The sequence below is a fragment of the Nothobranchius furzeri genome, chromosome 15, assembly GCF_043380555.1.
Source record: "Nothobranchius furzeri strain GRZ-AD chromosome 15, NfurGRZ-RIMD1, whole genome shotgun sequence".
NCBI classification, from domain to species: domain Eukaryota; kingdom Metazoa; phylum Chordata; class Actinopteri; order Cyprinodontiformes; family Nothobranchiidae; genus Nothobranchius; species Nothobranchius furzeri.
In genome coordinates, this window is record NC_091755.1 from 25705622 (window position 1) to 25719174 (window position 13553).

A 13553-nucleotide genomic window follows, 5' to 3' on the forward strand; every position below is an offset into this window, starting at 1 on the left:
GGTCATTGCGTATCAGGACCGCGCACCCCACGTCAGGTTGGTACCGGACTTGAGCGTGTGTTTTCTCAACCGTGGTCTGCACTTTATGTGTCCAGGCACGCCTTTTATACATAGGGAGGCTTTTGTCGTGTGTGGCGTTGATGAGTTGTCTGATACATCTAAATGCCCTATGACAGTGACTCCGCGTTCGCGTGTGATGAGCAGTAAAGCTGTTATCGTTGGCGACCGTTGGTTACTCAATACCCCTGCTAGTGAAGCTGAAGTTTGCTTTGAAGGTTCTGTATCTACTAAGGTAGACCTACCATCTGCGACCTTGTGGGTAAAGGTTCCCCGGGGTGCTACGGTCCACGTGGGTGAGGTTTCTCTATATCACTTGGATCCTGGTGAGTATAGGTCTGAAGTGGAGTCCTCCACTTTCTATGATGACATCTCTTTTGCTCTTTCTCCAGCGACGGTGGTTCGGGTGAAGTTCGAAGGTCCGACCGTGGTTCGCGTGGGTGTGGTGAACAAAGTGTTGCGTGAGCTGTCGTCGGATCCCGACCTTCGGTTTCGACCGGTGTCTTACTCCTGGTCCTCCGCTGACTCTGTGGTGGTATTCATTACAGGCGTAAACATCTGCTTAATTTGGGCTATGTTCATTTTCCAAAACCGTCGGTTCTCCGCCGAATTGAAACTAATGGGAACATCGCTCGATGATGTTAATGGACGCCTGGCTCGGTCCTTGGAACCGCGTCGCGATAGACCGCCAGCCCAGGCAGCTGCGCCGGGGACGGTGAGTTCCTCTCCTCATCCTCCTCCTCCGCCAGCATCTGCGACGTAGAAGGTGGAGGATCCCGGTTACCAGACTCGTTGGTTCCACAGATTTCTATCTCTGATTACACAAATTTGTTTGTTTGTGAGAGTGCATGGTTGTCTTCCATGTTATACGTCACATGCAGACTTAAGGTGTGTTGAGACGGACGTGCTGTGGGCTCCCGGAGTCAGGTAAACGGCCAGGTAACAGTGAGTGGGTTAGGCCACATAGTACTGTTGTCCAAAACTTTTTTTTTTTTTATCTTTACTAATCACAATTCCTCAGGGGTACATTAACATGAACATGATTACTAACCACTGATTTACAATTTAGTACTGATTTACATTTCTGTTTTTTATAGTACCTTTGACCAGTTGATTTTAACAGTGAATATTATGATTTTGACTATCAATTCTTTGATTTATCTCACAGGGCTATAACCAATTTTGCCCCTGTCCTGACAGCGTGTATTTCCAGTGAGGTTTCACTGATACCAATTAGGGTTTCTTTCATTTTTCTGCTTCTCGCATCATCCCTTTTTGCATCTCACACAGACAGGGCTGCATCAATTTCTTCACTTAATGGGTAACTCACATAAACTTTACACATAGTACAACAGGTACTCATAGAGTTAGGTTTTTATTATTTTTTATTTCTTTGATGACATGAAATGCAATTTTGTCGTGTCTACATTGAAGTGCCTACACTCTGCTCTCTCTCCTCTGCTGAGCTTGTGTGGATCCTGGTTCCTGGGGGTAGATCCGTGACTCGTCATCTGCATCGACTACTCCTGGGTGGGTGCTCCGGCTCGTTGGCCTTGGACGACTGTGGTTCCGGCATGGCTGCTGGGACACCTCATTTGTTGGGATTACTGTCAACTGCTCTTCCCTTTTTGTGGATTACGATAAGTACTGTTGCAATGATCAATTTTTATTTGGAATATTACCCTGCCTGTGGATACAACAATTGCTTTTTAATTGGAATACTACCCTGTTCGTGGATACGTACAAGATTTGCTCCTGCTTTGCTTTATTGCCCGTGAGGATATAAAGTTGCTGTTGCTTCGTTTATGGCTTCCATGGGGAATAATTATTAACCTGCTGACTTTTGTTCTTCCCGAGGAGAATGCGAGACTGTTCTTCGGCGTGGGGTTCGTACCTCACCACAGATGGCTGTTCCCTTGGGATCGCATCCTGTTCTGTTGTCAAGATTCTTCATAACTTGGGTTTGTTCAACGACCAAGTGGTCTCTTGAAGGACCACATTGACCTTGAAAAGGGGGGATATGTAACGTTATGAAGTTATGATTTTCAGCTCCTAAACACTGCCCCTGTACACATTTACACCCGTGTAGGAAATGCCAAGGTCGTCTGTTCCTCAGACTGTTTACATTCCAGGAGAAGAGCCAGAAGGAGAAGAAGAACGCTTTTCAATAATCAAAGTACTTAATTTGTGATTAAAGCTAGTCGAAACAGATGTTGATCAATAATAATCAAGTGCATGATCTGTGGAATAAAGATGTCATGATTTATGTGTTTAATGAAAACAGGACTACTGCACAGACAGACTGACCCTCATCTCCATAGAAACGCATGACACATTGTTCCAACCAATCAGAGCTTTCGGCTGCCGTAAGAGAATCTGGCTTGTTGACTTAAAGTGTCCAATCCGCTTTACTAAAACTTATCAACAATCCAGAGATATAAAACAAGGCAACGCCATTTTATGTTCAGTTCCATTTTGACTTCAGTTCTATTCACCGTCATCCCAAAGAGAAGCACAGCCTGGCCAGATGTGTTTTCTTCTTTAAACTAAGAACTGTGAAGTTGGAGATTTTCGTCGTTTAACAACCAGACGACATCCTTTCAAAATAAAAGCACCTGCTGACGCTGCCGATTGTTACTTGGGTCAACCCTTCAGACGTGCTTTGAAACGCTGTGACCGCGGTTTCGACCAGCTCCAGCGCACATCCGAGGTCTTCAGACCTGGCATTTCCTGATCTACCTGGGAGGCCCCCACTGGGTACGTACACGGCAAAATAGCAGCTCATGTCATCACTTTATAAGCCTCGTGATATCTAGTCATAACAATCAAAGACTACCAGATTCTATGACGTCAGCCTAAGGAGTCTGAACCAACCACACACACACACACACACACACATCAAACATCACATTCATTTCCAAACAACACAGAGTTAGTCCTGATAGATTGTAGAATTTATAATAAAATTCTTAAACGATCCCAACTCTCTCTTTTCTTGTCTCAAGGTCAATACAGAGTGTTAAATGAACTCCCTGATGATAAAAACAACCTATTCTTCTGATTATAAAAACTAGATCTACTTACAGTATATTAAAATACAACTCTAGATCGTTACATCACTCTATTTCTCTACAATAGATAGATAGATAGATAGATAGATAGATAGATAGATAGATAGATAGATAGATAGATAGATAGATAGATAGATAGATAGATAGATAGATAGATGATAGATAGATAGATAGATAGATAGATAGATAGATAGATAGATAGATAGATAGATAGATAGATAGATAGATAGATAGATAGATAGATAGATAGATAGATAGATAGATAGATAGATAGATAGATAGATAGATAGATAGATAGATAGATAGATAGATAGATAGATATTTTGTCACAGTTTTGTAAAGAACTCCGCAGGAAGGTTGTTTCTAACATCTTGAATATCGAATCACATGTTTTCTGTGAAAGTAGCTCAGATCCTTCTCTCCCTTCATGTGATCATCTGATGATGAGCTGATTCCAGCTCTGTGTAGGTCATACCATCAAGACTCCTCCATCATCCTTGAGCTGATCAGTCACATTTTGGTTATTGTAGGACCCAATGTGCAGGTAAGAATCCAGGAGCCTGGCAGATGGACTCTAAAGTACTTTACTAAAGGGCTGTGGCACTGCAGGACCTAACAGGACAAACAGGGTTAACAACAGGAGGATGTGACAATGCATGAACCGAGGGAAACAGGTGCGCTGAGTACTGTTGGAAGGCAGGTGCATAGAGTCGCTGAGCTGAGCTGAGAGAGAAAAACAAAACTGAACCAAACAAAAGCAGATCATTGATCACATGGTTTTAACATAATTGAAAGTGTGTTTAGGGTTATTGCCCTGCTGCACATTAAATTGAAGGCCAATCAGATGCCTCTCTGGAACTACTATGATGAATAAGTTCTTATTTTTCTACACTGAGCACACCCATAATTCCTTCATTCCAAAACCATTAGAAACCCCCCATCATGCTCTACTGTAGCCTGCTGACTCTACTGCAGCTCTATCCTTCTCTGTTTTTTTTCTGTAACCATATAGTTTAAATTTGGTTCAAACATCAGCTGTCTTACCATGTTTTTTTTAGTTGCATGACCTTGTTTGCATTCAGCCCTTCCTCACCAAGTTTAAATCTTACTTTCTTTCTTGTTCAGATAAGGGCTGTGATTCAACCCATTGTGTACACATGAGAGTGATGATCCTTATCATCAGGATTGGTCATTTACCTGAATAATCCCACACGATCCTTTACAGATGTTTTCAGAAGGTTTTATATTGTTTGCATTCATTTCAGTTTATGTATTCTTTATTTTTATTTTATTGCTGTTTTTTACTTTTCATATCTGCAGACACACCAATTTTCCAATTACAAATACATGTAGCAACATAAATACTCGTCATAATCATAAAAAGAATAGTTTAAATTCTGCAACACTTTCTGCAAAAGCAAGATTTATCTACGGCAGCGCTCTGGATTACTGCTGCATCTGTGTTAGAGCATCAATATCCTAAAGTACCCGAGCAAAACGCTGAGTTACATATCTGTCTCTCATTTCTACTCATTCTCGCTGCCTCTCTTCAGGACCCGCTCTCTCTCTCTGCCTGCATGAGAATGATATTCATTTGCACGTTAATCTGCCCTAGATATTAATTACTGTCTCCATTAACATTTAATAAATACTTCCCAGGTGGGCTTGCAGCTGAGTGAACCGCAAGCCTTATCAAATATTAGGCCTTTAATTGGCCTTTCACTCCAATGAATGGCTTTTTAATTAGCGTGCAGTTATCATCCCCTCACCAACCACAGGGCTGGGCTGATCAGCACACACAGATGAGCCAGTTTTGCTGAGTGAGGGCATCTTAATGACCTGAGGTAGGCACATTGTTGCATAATCCTGCATTTGTGTAACTGAGGGAGGCTGTGGGTTGCAGGCCACAGCCAGATGCTAAGTAATTGTCTGGTTATAGCATGGAGGTCTATGGGGACAGCACCTGTACAGATTTTCTATAAGACAGAGATGCTGTGAGGATGTTTGTTAGAGGATGCTGTTAGAGCCTACAGCAGACACACTCACTCTAGACAAAGGTAACTACACACTAACAGTTATTTCCAGACATTTATGTAAACTGTGAATACTTCACAGCCTTGTGAATGTTCTCTTAAAGGACAAGTACACCAAAGATAAAAACCATTGTTTAGGGTATCAATGCATGAGCACTGATGCATCTTTATTGCTAATAAATAATTGTTTAATTAGTCAGTGCCTAATGGTGTCCCCTTTTGGTCATTCATTTTGATTTGTCACAAAAAAAATAAGCATAAAAAGATGAAAATGTACAGAATAATGAAGAATAATGTAAACAACAGGATTTGGACAAAACCAAAGAGAAACTTCATTCCTGACCAAAGCTGTAAAGCTGAGACATACTTATAGTCAAAGGCTCATTTGAACAGATTCTTTGAAAAATGTCTTTGCCTGACTAGACTAGCATTTTCATTTTTGCTGGAATTGGAAATACGGGTTTGGATGCGTGAATGGAATTCTCAGAAGGTTCTTTCAGAGAGAGGAAAGCGTTCTGGGCTGGAAATGATGTTTTGCAGCTACCTGTGTCGTTTACTTAGAGAACAGCATCAAACGTCATCTGTCGAAAGTGTCTACCTCACCCAGTTTCCGGAGACCCCCTTTTGGATGCTAGATGTCAAGTGGAGGTGATTTCCTCCAGGCACGAGGAAGAAGGTAGAAGGACCTCGATGCGACCAAATCAGTCCTGGGTTGTCTCCGTGGGTCATACGACTGATGAAACTATTGGCGTCTCAAAGTCCATAACTCTGAAGAATTTTTTTTTTATCTTAACTCAGAAATCAATAACTCTGGAAGGAGTTTTTAGTCAGCTGGTTACAGTTTACGTTTATTCTTAGCTATTCTTATCGGTGTGAGAGAACAGCTTGGCAGAGGATCAGGGCGGCCAACCCGTCTCCTCAGGATGGTGTTGGTTCAAGAACTGACGTGAAAGCTGGTGGTGGTTAGTTTATAAAGACCCACTCTCAGCAAGAAAGCTTTGGTCATGCGTCAAAAACATGTGTTGGCGGTTATTGTTTACTCTGGATAAACTCTGTGTTAGATGGATAAGGTGGAAGCTGGCCTTCTGATTTGCTGAGCACACATTACTGTCATCAACCATAGTAATCATTATTATACCCAAAGAATAATAATTCATTTCATGTAATTAAAATACATTTATACTGAACCAAGTCATTATTCATGATGATTATAATAAACAGTAATAAAGTCAAAGAGTGTATTAATGTTATTGTTTAATTATTATCGTGAACTTGAAGTGTCCTTCTTCTGGGCTGGAACAGCAGCAGATAATCGTGATATGTTCTTCAGACATCATGACTCCTGGGTTAATCTGTGGATTTAAAAGTTACTGTCTGACCCAGCTTGACCCAGCTGGGTAAATGTGACCTTTGCCACAAATTAGGAAATCTTGATGATGCTACATTTTCCACATTCTCAGTTCTAATTTCTATGATTTTTCTAAACTTAAAGTGGTATGATCATGTGATGTTATGCACTTCAAATGTTGAGTTGTCTGTTGCAAACAAACTCATCACAGACCCCAAAACTCTATACCATGATAACCCTAATGAGCCACTGGAAGCAGCATTAACATTTGTGTTACAGTTTTTTTTTTCGATTGCTAAAACTCAAAAAGAAAAAATGAGGTGCAATTTTCACTGTTCCCAATCGCTTGACTCAGTTTATTACTACTTAAGATTTCCTTATCATATTAGAACTCTGATTATCCTCCTTTACACTCTGATGTCAATTTCACATTACCTTGCTGTCAAAACACAACACACAATTTTCAGGTTTACACACACTTTCCACATAAATTCTCAAAGCTTCAATCAACAACACACAAATATTCAAATCTCTAAACTTTCGGGTCTGGCGAGCTATTTGCAATCAGGGACTGCAGCATAAAAGTATGTTTCCACAAGGCTACCCAGGTGTATGAGTGGTTTCAGGACCACCCACGGTTTTCCATTTTATACCTTCCACCTTATTCCCCCTTCCTCAATCCCACTGAGGAGTTTTTCTCAGCCTGGAGGTGGAAGGTGTACGAAAGGAATCCACAGAGCCAGGTCTCACTGCTTCAAGCCATGGAGGAGGCTTGTAGAGATGTGGCCTTTGAGGCCTGTCAGGGCTTCATGAGGCACTCGAGGCGGTACTTCCAGCGCTGTTTGGAAAAGGAGGACATCGCCTGTGATGTTGATGAGGCCCTCTGGCCAGACAGAGACCGGCGGCATGATGCCCCATGATTATGCTTGGACGGGGGGGGTTAACCGTAACAATAAAATGTTTTGTCTCAAAATTTGTGTGATGTCTAATGTTTGTCTCAGAGAAAAGTGGGCACTGTCATACATTCAGTGTATAATTCATTGTGTTCCATTTAGACAATTGTGTTTTCAGTTTTGCTCTTCAGTGTTCTTTCCATGCTTGGTAGTGTTCACCCAAAGGCTACTTGTGTTTAAGCAAGGAATGGTATGTGTGTGTCATGTGAAAATGTGGCTGTGTTTACCAAATGAAAACGCGTGTTCCATTTTGGGAACATGTTACGATACTGTATGTGGTGGTAGGGTTTTGTTGCAAAGGGAAGCCACGGTTTAAGAATTTGTGTGTTATGTTTGGGGTTTTGTGTGTGCAGTTTTGAAAGAAACATACAGTTTTGAAAAATGCGTTTTAGCAATAGAAAAAAACTGTAATCATGACATTTGTTACAATGTTTATGCATCAAAATGTAGCTCAAAGTGATACAGGAGGAAATCCCTAACCACCATTGAGCTTTTTAGAAAAGAAACTGATGTATTTTGGAATTTTATGCAGTCGCTGAATTAGCAAAGCCCAAACAAGTTTGTTGTGCATGTTATCACAACTTCAGTTCAGTTCATCGTGTCAGCTGCTTAACTGAATGAATGAATCTGCACTGTGAAGGAATGTAAAATGGTGTGCATGTGATGATCAGCCAAATTTCTTCAAATTTCATGGATGGTGCTTGAACAACAGTTTATACAAAAACAAGTTCCTTTGCAAAAACAGATTAAAGCCATTTTCCTCACAATCTCCAAACTTTGTTCTGATGTCACCTGAAGCCACAGGTCAGGTGAGGTTTCTGCCTCAAGTGGAAGAGTTTAAGTATCTTGGAATCTTGTTCACGAGTGAGGAAGACATGGAGCGTGAGATCAACAGGCGGATTGCTGCTGTGTCTGCAGTGATGCTGGCGTTGTACCGATCTATTGTGGTGAAGAGAGAGCTGACCCGGAAGGCAAAACTCCGAATTTACATTCCTACCCTAAGCTAAGGTCATGAGCTTTGGGTTGTGACTGAAAGAATGGGATGGTGGATACAAGTGGCCGAAATGAGTTTTCTCCACAAGGTAGCTGGGCTCTCCCTTAGATAGGGTGAGAAGCTCCATTATCCAGGAGGGGCTCAGAGTAGATCTGCTGTTCCTCCACTTCCAGAGGAGCTAGTTGAGGTAACTCGGGCATCTGTTTAGGATGCCCCCTGGACACCTCCCTAGTAAAGTTTTCCAGGCATGTCTAACTGAGAGGAAACCAAGAGAAGACCCAGGAATTCAGGATTCCCCCCGAGGAGCTGGCCCGAGTGGCTGGGGAGAGGGGAGACTGGGCCTCTCTGCTTAGGCTGCTGCCCCTGCGACCTGACTCCAAATGAGCGGATGAAAAGGGATGGAAGGATAGACTGATGGATGATGTAAATAATTAAAAACTGTCTTTTTTTTAACTGCAAAAATGTAGTTTTCTGCTTTTGATAATCGAATTTTCAGCTACAAACCTAAGGTAAATATTTTCTCCCTCTCAGGATGTCAACCCTACTTTCAGCCTGCCAATTGGCTACTTACTGCAAACATCGTTCTACTTCCACTCACTGTGCATTAGGGTGTTAAAATCTCCTTCATTACAGGAAACAGCCTGAAACGCTGAAAATGTCATGCTTTGATACAGAGGTTTGAATGCGAGACAGAGCTGCTGTCTGGCTTTTCCACTGAATGGTAGAGGGGAATAATTCTGCTTTTTATAGACTTGTTTGCCTGCTGCTTCCCCCAAAACCTAAACTCCTCCAAAATTTTTCACTAAGATGAAGTGACCACATCTTGGACCTTCAGTATCTTCTAAAAACAAGTGGCATAAATGAGGTGTTTTTCTTTGCTTCACTAGCAGATGTTTCCTGCTTTGGGAGACTGTAGGTCTGACTCTGCAGGATATTTTTGTGTTGTGTTTTTATTCTGTGAAATTCAAAATTGTATCCATTATTACCAATACTTAAAATAAAACTAATCATGAAAAAAATGCCAGAAGGTGATATACTTTTTGGAAAATGACAAATAACTCTTGATCTTCAAACTTTAATGCTATTGTTTTAATCTGATTGATGGGGATTTGATTTTTATATCAAATATAATATGCTAATCATAGTGGCACCAAGACAAAGAAGTGCTGAATAAATTCTGTGCAAATGCAAAAGCAGAAGCTTTGTAATGAAAATTTTAAATTAAAAACATGCTAAAAAATAAAAGGTGGAAGAATTACCATCTTGTTTTTCTTCTTAATCTTAATCATTAAACATACTTCATACCCCAAAAGAGAATATCTGGTAGGACAACCACTAATTGATATACATTTACCCACTAACACAGCTGAAGAGCTGTCAGAATCGCTTCACACAAATCGTCTGAGTCCTGGTTCTTAGAAAACCGTCTCACACACTCTCTCTAATAAATAACTCAAAGACAACCGTCTGTCACTATTTTAATTATGTTTTTCAGAGTAAAAATAGAGCAAATCGACGTATATCCTGTGGATTTTTCAACCCTGTCACAGATTGAGTTGTTTTCTCAACACTAATGGGATTATTAGGATGTGTTGACTGTGACAGAAAATGTGTTTCTGCAGAAAGCGGTGGAGGCTGAGGGCTAGCCAGAAAGAATGAGAGACACTTAGCCTGGTTATGTCACAGTTATAAAAGTAACAGTGTGAGATTTAATATTGTGAAAGTCATCCTGATCTGATCACTGAACAGCAAAGAGAATCATTTAAGCCTTCCAGACTTCTGGTTCTGGTAAAAATGAGAAGAAACAGTTTAATAAGTTCTGTTACTGTAAAAAAAAAAAAGAGAGAGAGACTTCCACTTCACAACAACTTCATCTAAAGATAGAAAACGTTTATTGTTACAACGCAAGGTGCAATCTTGGTGTTTCTGTGCAAAAATGGAACAAGTGCAATTTAATTTGTAACATATTGGTGTTAAAACATGTTACATATATTCAAACAGTGTCACATTATAATCATTAATTAAAAACCAAATGAAAGCATGACTTTTTGTTAGATCGTCAATGTGCAAAAAGGCATGCAGAGGCTCGTAGCAACACACCAACACATCACAACCACAACTTTTAGTACATCTACTCTGATCAGCACCTTTAGTCATTTCTCAAACTGCAGCAAACGATTTAACTTTAATTGAGTTGTAAAAAGACGTTCTTAAACCATCATGCTCAAGAATGAATTAAAAGGAACAGTGTGGCAGAGGAAAGCTGATGTTTATAGTATACACATAATTTTTAAGTGTCTTTCAGTTCAGATGACAAGTGCATTTTCTGTCTTTTGCTCTTTGGACAACCTCAGTTTGGAGGAACAGAGCAATTTTTCTTCTAGTTTCTCAAGAATTTTTTTTTTTTTGGGACATTTTACTTTTCTGTTTCTGGTGCTGTTAAGCTTGGAGGATTTTTACTGCTGTTTTTTCACTTTTTTCACTTTTGAGCATTTGTTATGATGTGTAACCATTACAACAAGCAGGTTTACAATCAGGAGCAGTTGATTAACATTGGGAAGGCTGAAATAATACCTCAACTGAAGCCACAAATCCCAAATGAGCTAAAACGCAAGAAGCGTGGGTGCAGAGCAGGAGCAAAACGGAGACAGAGAAAGAGGAAATTCAAACCATCTCTTCCATCGATCATAATGGGCAGTGTGAGATCACTGGCCAACCAGATGGAGGAACTCCAAAACTTTTCAAGGACTCAGCCAGAGTTTCGGCAGTGCAGTGTTATGTGTTTCACTGAGATGTGGCTGTAGGACGATATCCCCAATTCCAGCGTCTCTCTGCCAGGATTCCTGACTGTATGAGCAGACAGAGAACTGAAGAGGAGTGGGAAAAGAAAAAGAGATGGAGTGGCAGTGCTTTTCAACAGCAGATGGTGCCATCCAGGTAATGTTTCAGTGAAATGCCATCTCTGCAGCCCAGATGTTGAACTCTTGGCAGTAAGTTGTCTTCCATATTATTTGCCAAGAGCGTTCAACAGTGTTGTCATGGCAACCGTTTATATTCCACCTTCAGCCATTACTGAAAATGCATGTGGTGCCATCAGTTCCGTTGTCGCTAAGCTACAAACCCAGCACCCAAATGCATTTGTGGTTATATCTGGTGATTTTAATCATGCCTTGCTCTCTGCTACACTTCCAACATTTCAACAGTTTGTCAGCTGCTCCACCAGAGAAAACAAGACATTGGATTTGTGTGATGCAAATGTAAAGAATGCATACATGTCCAAAACAAGACCTCCTCTGGGACAATCAGATCACAATCTTGTTTTTCTCTGCTCAGAATACAAACCACTTGTTCAGAGGCAACCTGTGACAAGAAGAACTGTGAGAAAATGGTCACAAGATGCTGAAGAAGTCCTGCAGGGTTGTTTTGAGACCACAGATTGGACGACTCTCTGCCAAGGATATGAAGAGGACATCAATGTCATGACTGGATGTGTCACTGACTATATAAACTTCTGTGTGGACAACATCATACCCACCAGAACAGTGAGATGCTTCGCTAATAACAAACCCTGGATCACCAGTGAACTGAAGAATCTGCTAAATGGGAAAAAAGAGCCTTCAAGGAGGGAGACAGTGAATTATTGAGGAGTATACAGAAGCAACTGAAGATCAAGATCAGAGACACTAAGGAGGCATACAGCTGGAGCTGGAGAACAAACTACAGTGGAACAATATCAGAGATGTCTGGTCAGGGATGAAGAAGATCACAGGCTTCAAGCAGAGGAAGGATTGCACAGATGGCAGCCTGGACACAGCCAATGAACCATGGATGTAATTTTTGGGGGGAGGGGGGTACAGGGGGACATGCCCCCCCCCCCCCCCCCACACACACACACACACACATACACACTTTTTTCAAAGTCAAGTTTTGACCCCTGCACTTTTTACCATCCAAAAACATTATTACTTTATATTAAATTGACACTGGTTGAGCTCTGGGACCAAGCAGAAAACAACCGTTTGTGTTGAAGCCTGTTTCCCATTGGAATATTCTGTAAAGATACCCCACCCCCGTGTTCCCCCCACTTCTAAAGTGAAAATTACGTCCATGCAATGAACTGAACAAGTTCTTCAATAGGTTCAGTTTAGGAACAAACCCAGCATCATCCTCGCCAGTCCTCAGCCAATCAAACATCCCATCCTCCTCTGATCCAACATTTTCCTGTCACACGCCAGCTCTTTTGTCCTCTAACGCGGTCATGGACTCTTCTGGTTCTATGAATCTGTCTTCAACCAAGTCAGGAGATGCTGCTACCCCATTTATCTTCCCCTCCCACCTATCTGTCTCTAAAAGTCAGGTGAAGAGGCAGCTGGAGAGACTGAACAGGAACAAGGCTGCAGGTCCAGATGGTGTCAGCCCCAGGGTACTGAAGGCCTGTGCAGAGCAGCTCTGTGGGATTCTGCAGCACCTCTTAAACCTCAGCCTGGCCCAGGAGAAGGTTCCAGTCCTATGGAAGACATCCTGCCTTGTTCCAGTTCCAAAGAAAACTCGCCCATCAGTCAATGACGACTACAGACTGGTTGCCCTGACATCCCACGTCATGAAGGTCCTGGAGAGATTCCTGTTGGTCCACCTGAATAAGCAAACTAGGACATATCAGGACCCACTGCAGTTTGCTTATCACCATGGAGTTGGAGTTGAAGATGCCATCATCCAGCTGCTTCAACCAATCCACTGTCATCTGGACAAAGCGGGCAGCACTGTGAGGGTCATGTTCTTTGATTTCTCCAGTGCATTTAACACAATCCAGCCTGATGTACTTTGTCAGAAACTCCAGAAGACACAGGTGGGGGCCTCAACTATCGCCTGGATTAAAGACTACCTGACAAACAGACCACAGTTTGTGAGGCTGAAGAACTGCACATCAAACCAGATGATCAGTAACATTGGTGCACCACAGGGGACTGTACTCTCACCATACCTTTTCACCCTGTACACCTCAGACTTCCAGTACAAATCAGAGACCTGTCATCTACATAAATACTCAGATGACTCTACAGTTGTCAGGTGTATCAGAGATGGACAGGAAGCTGAGTA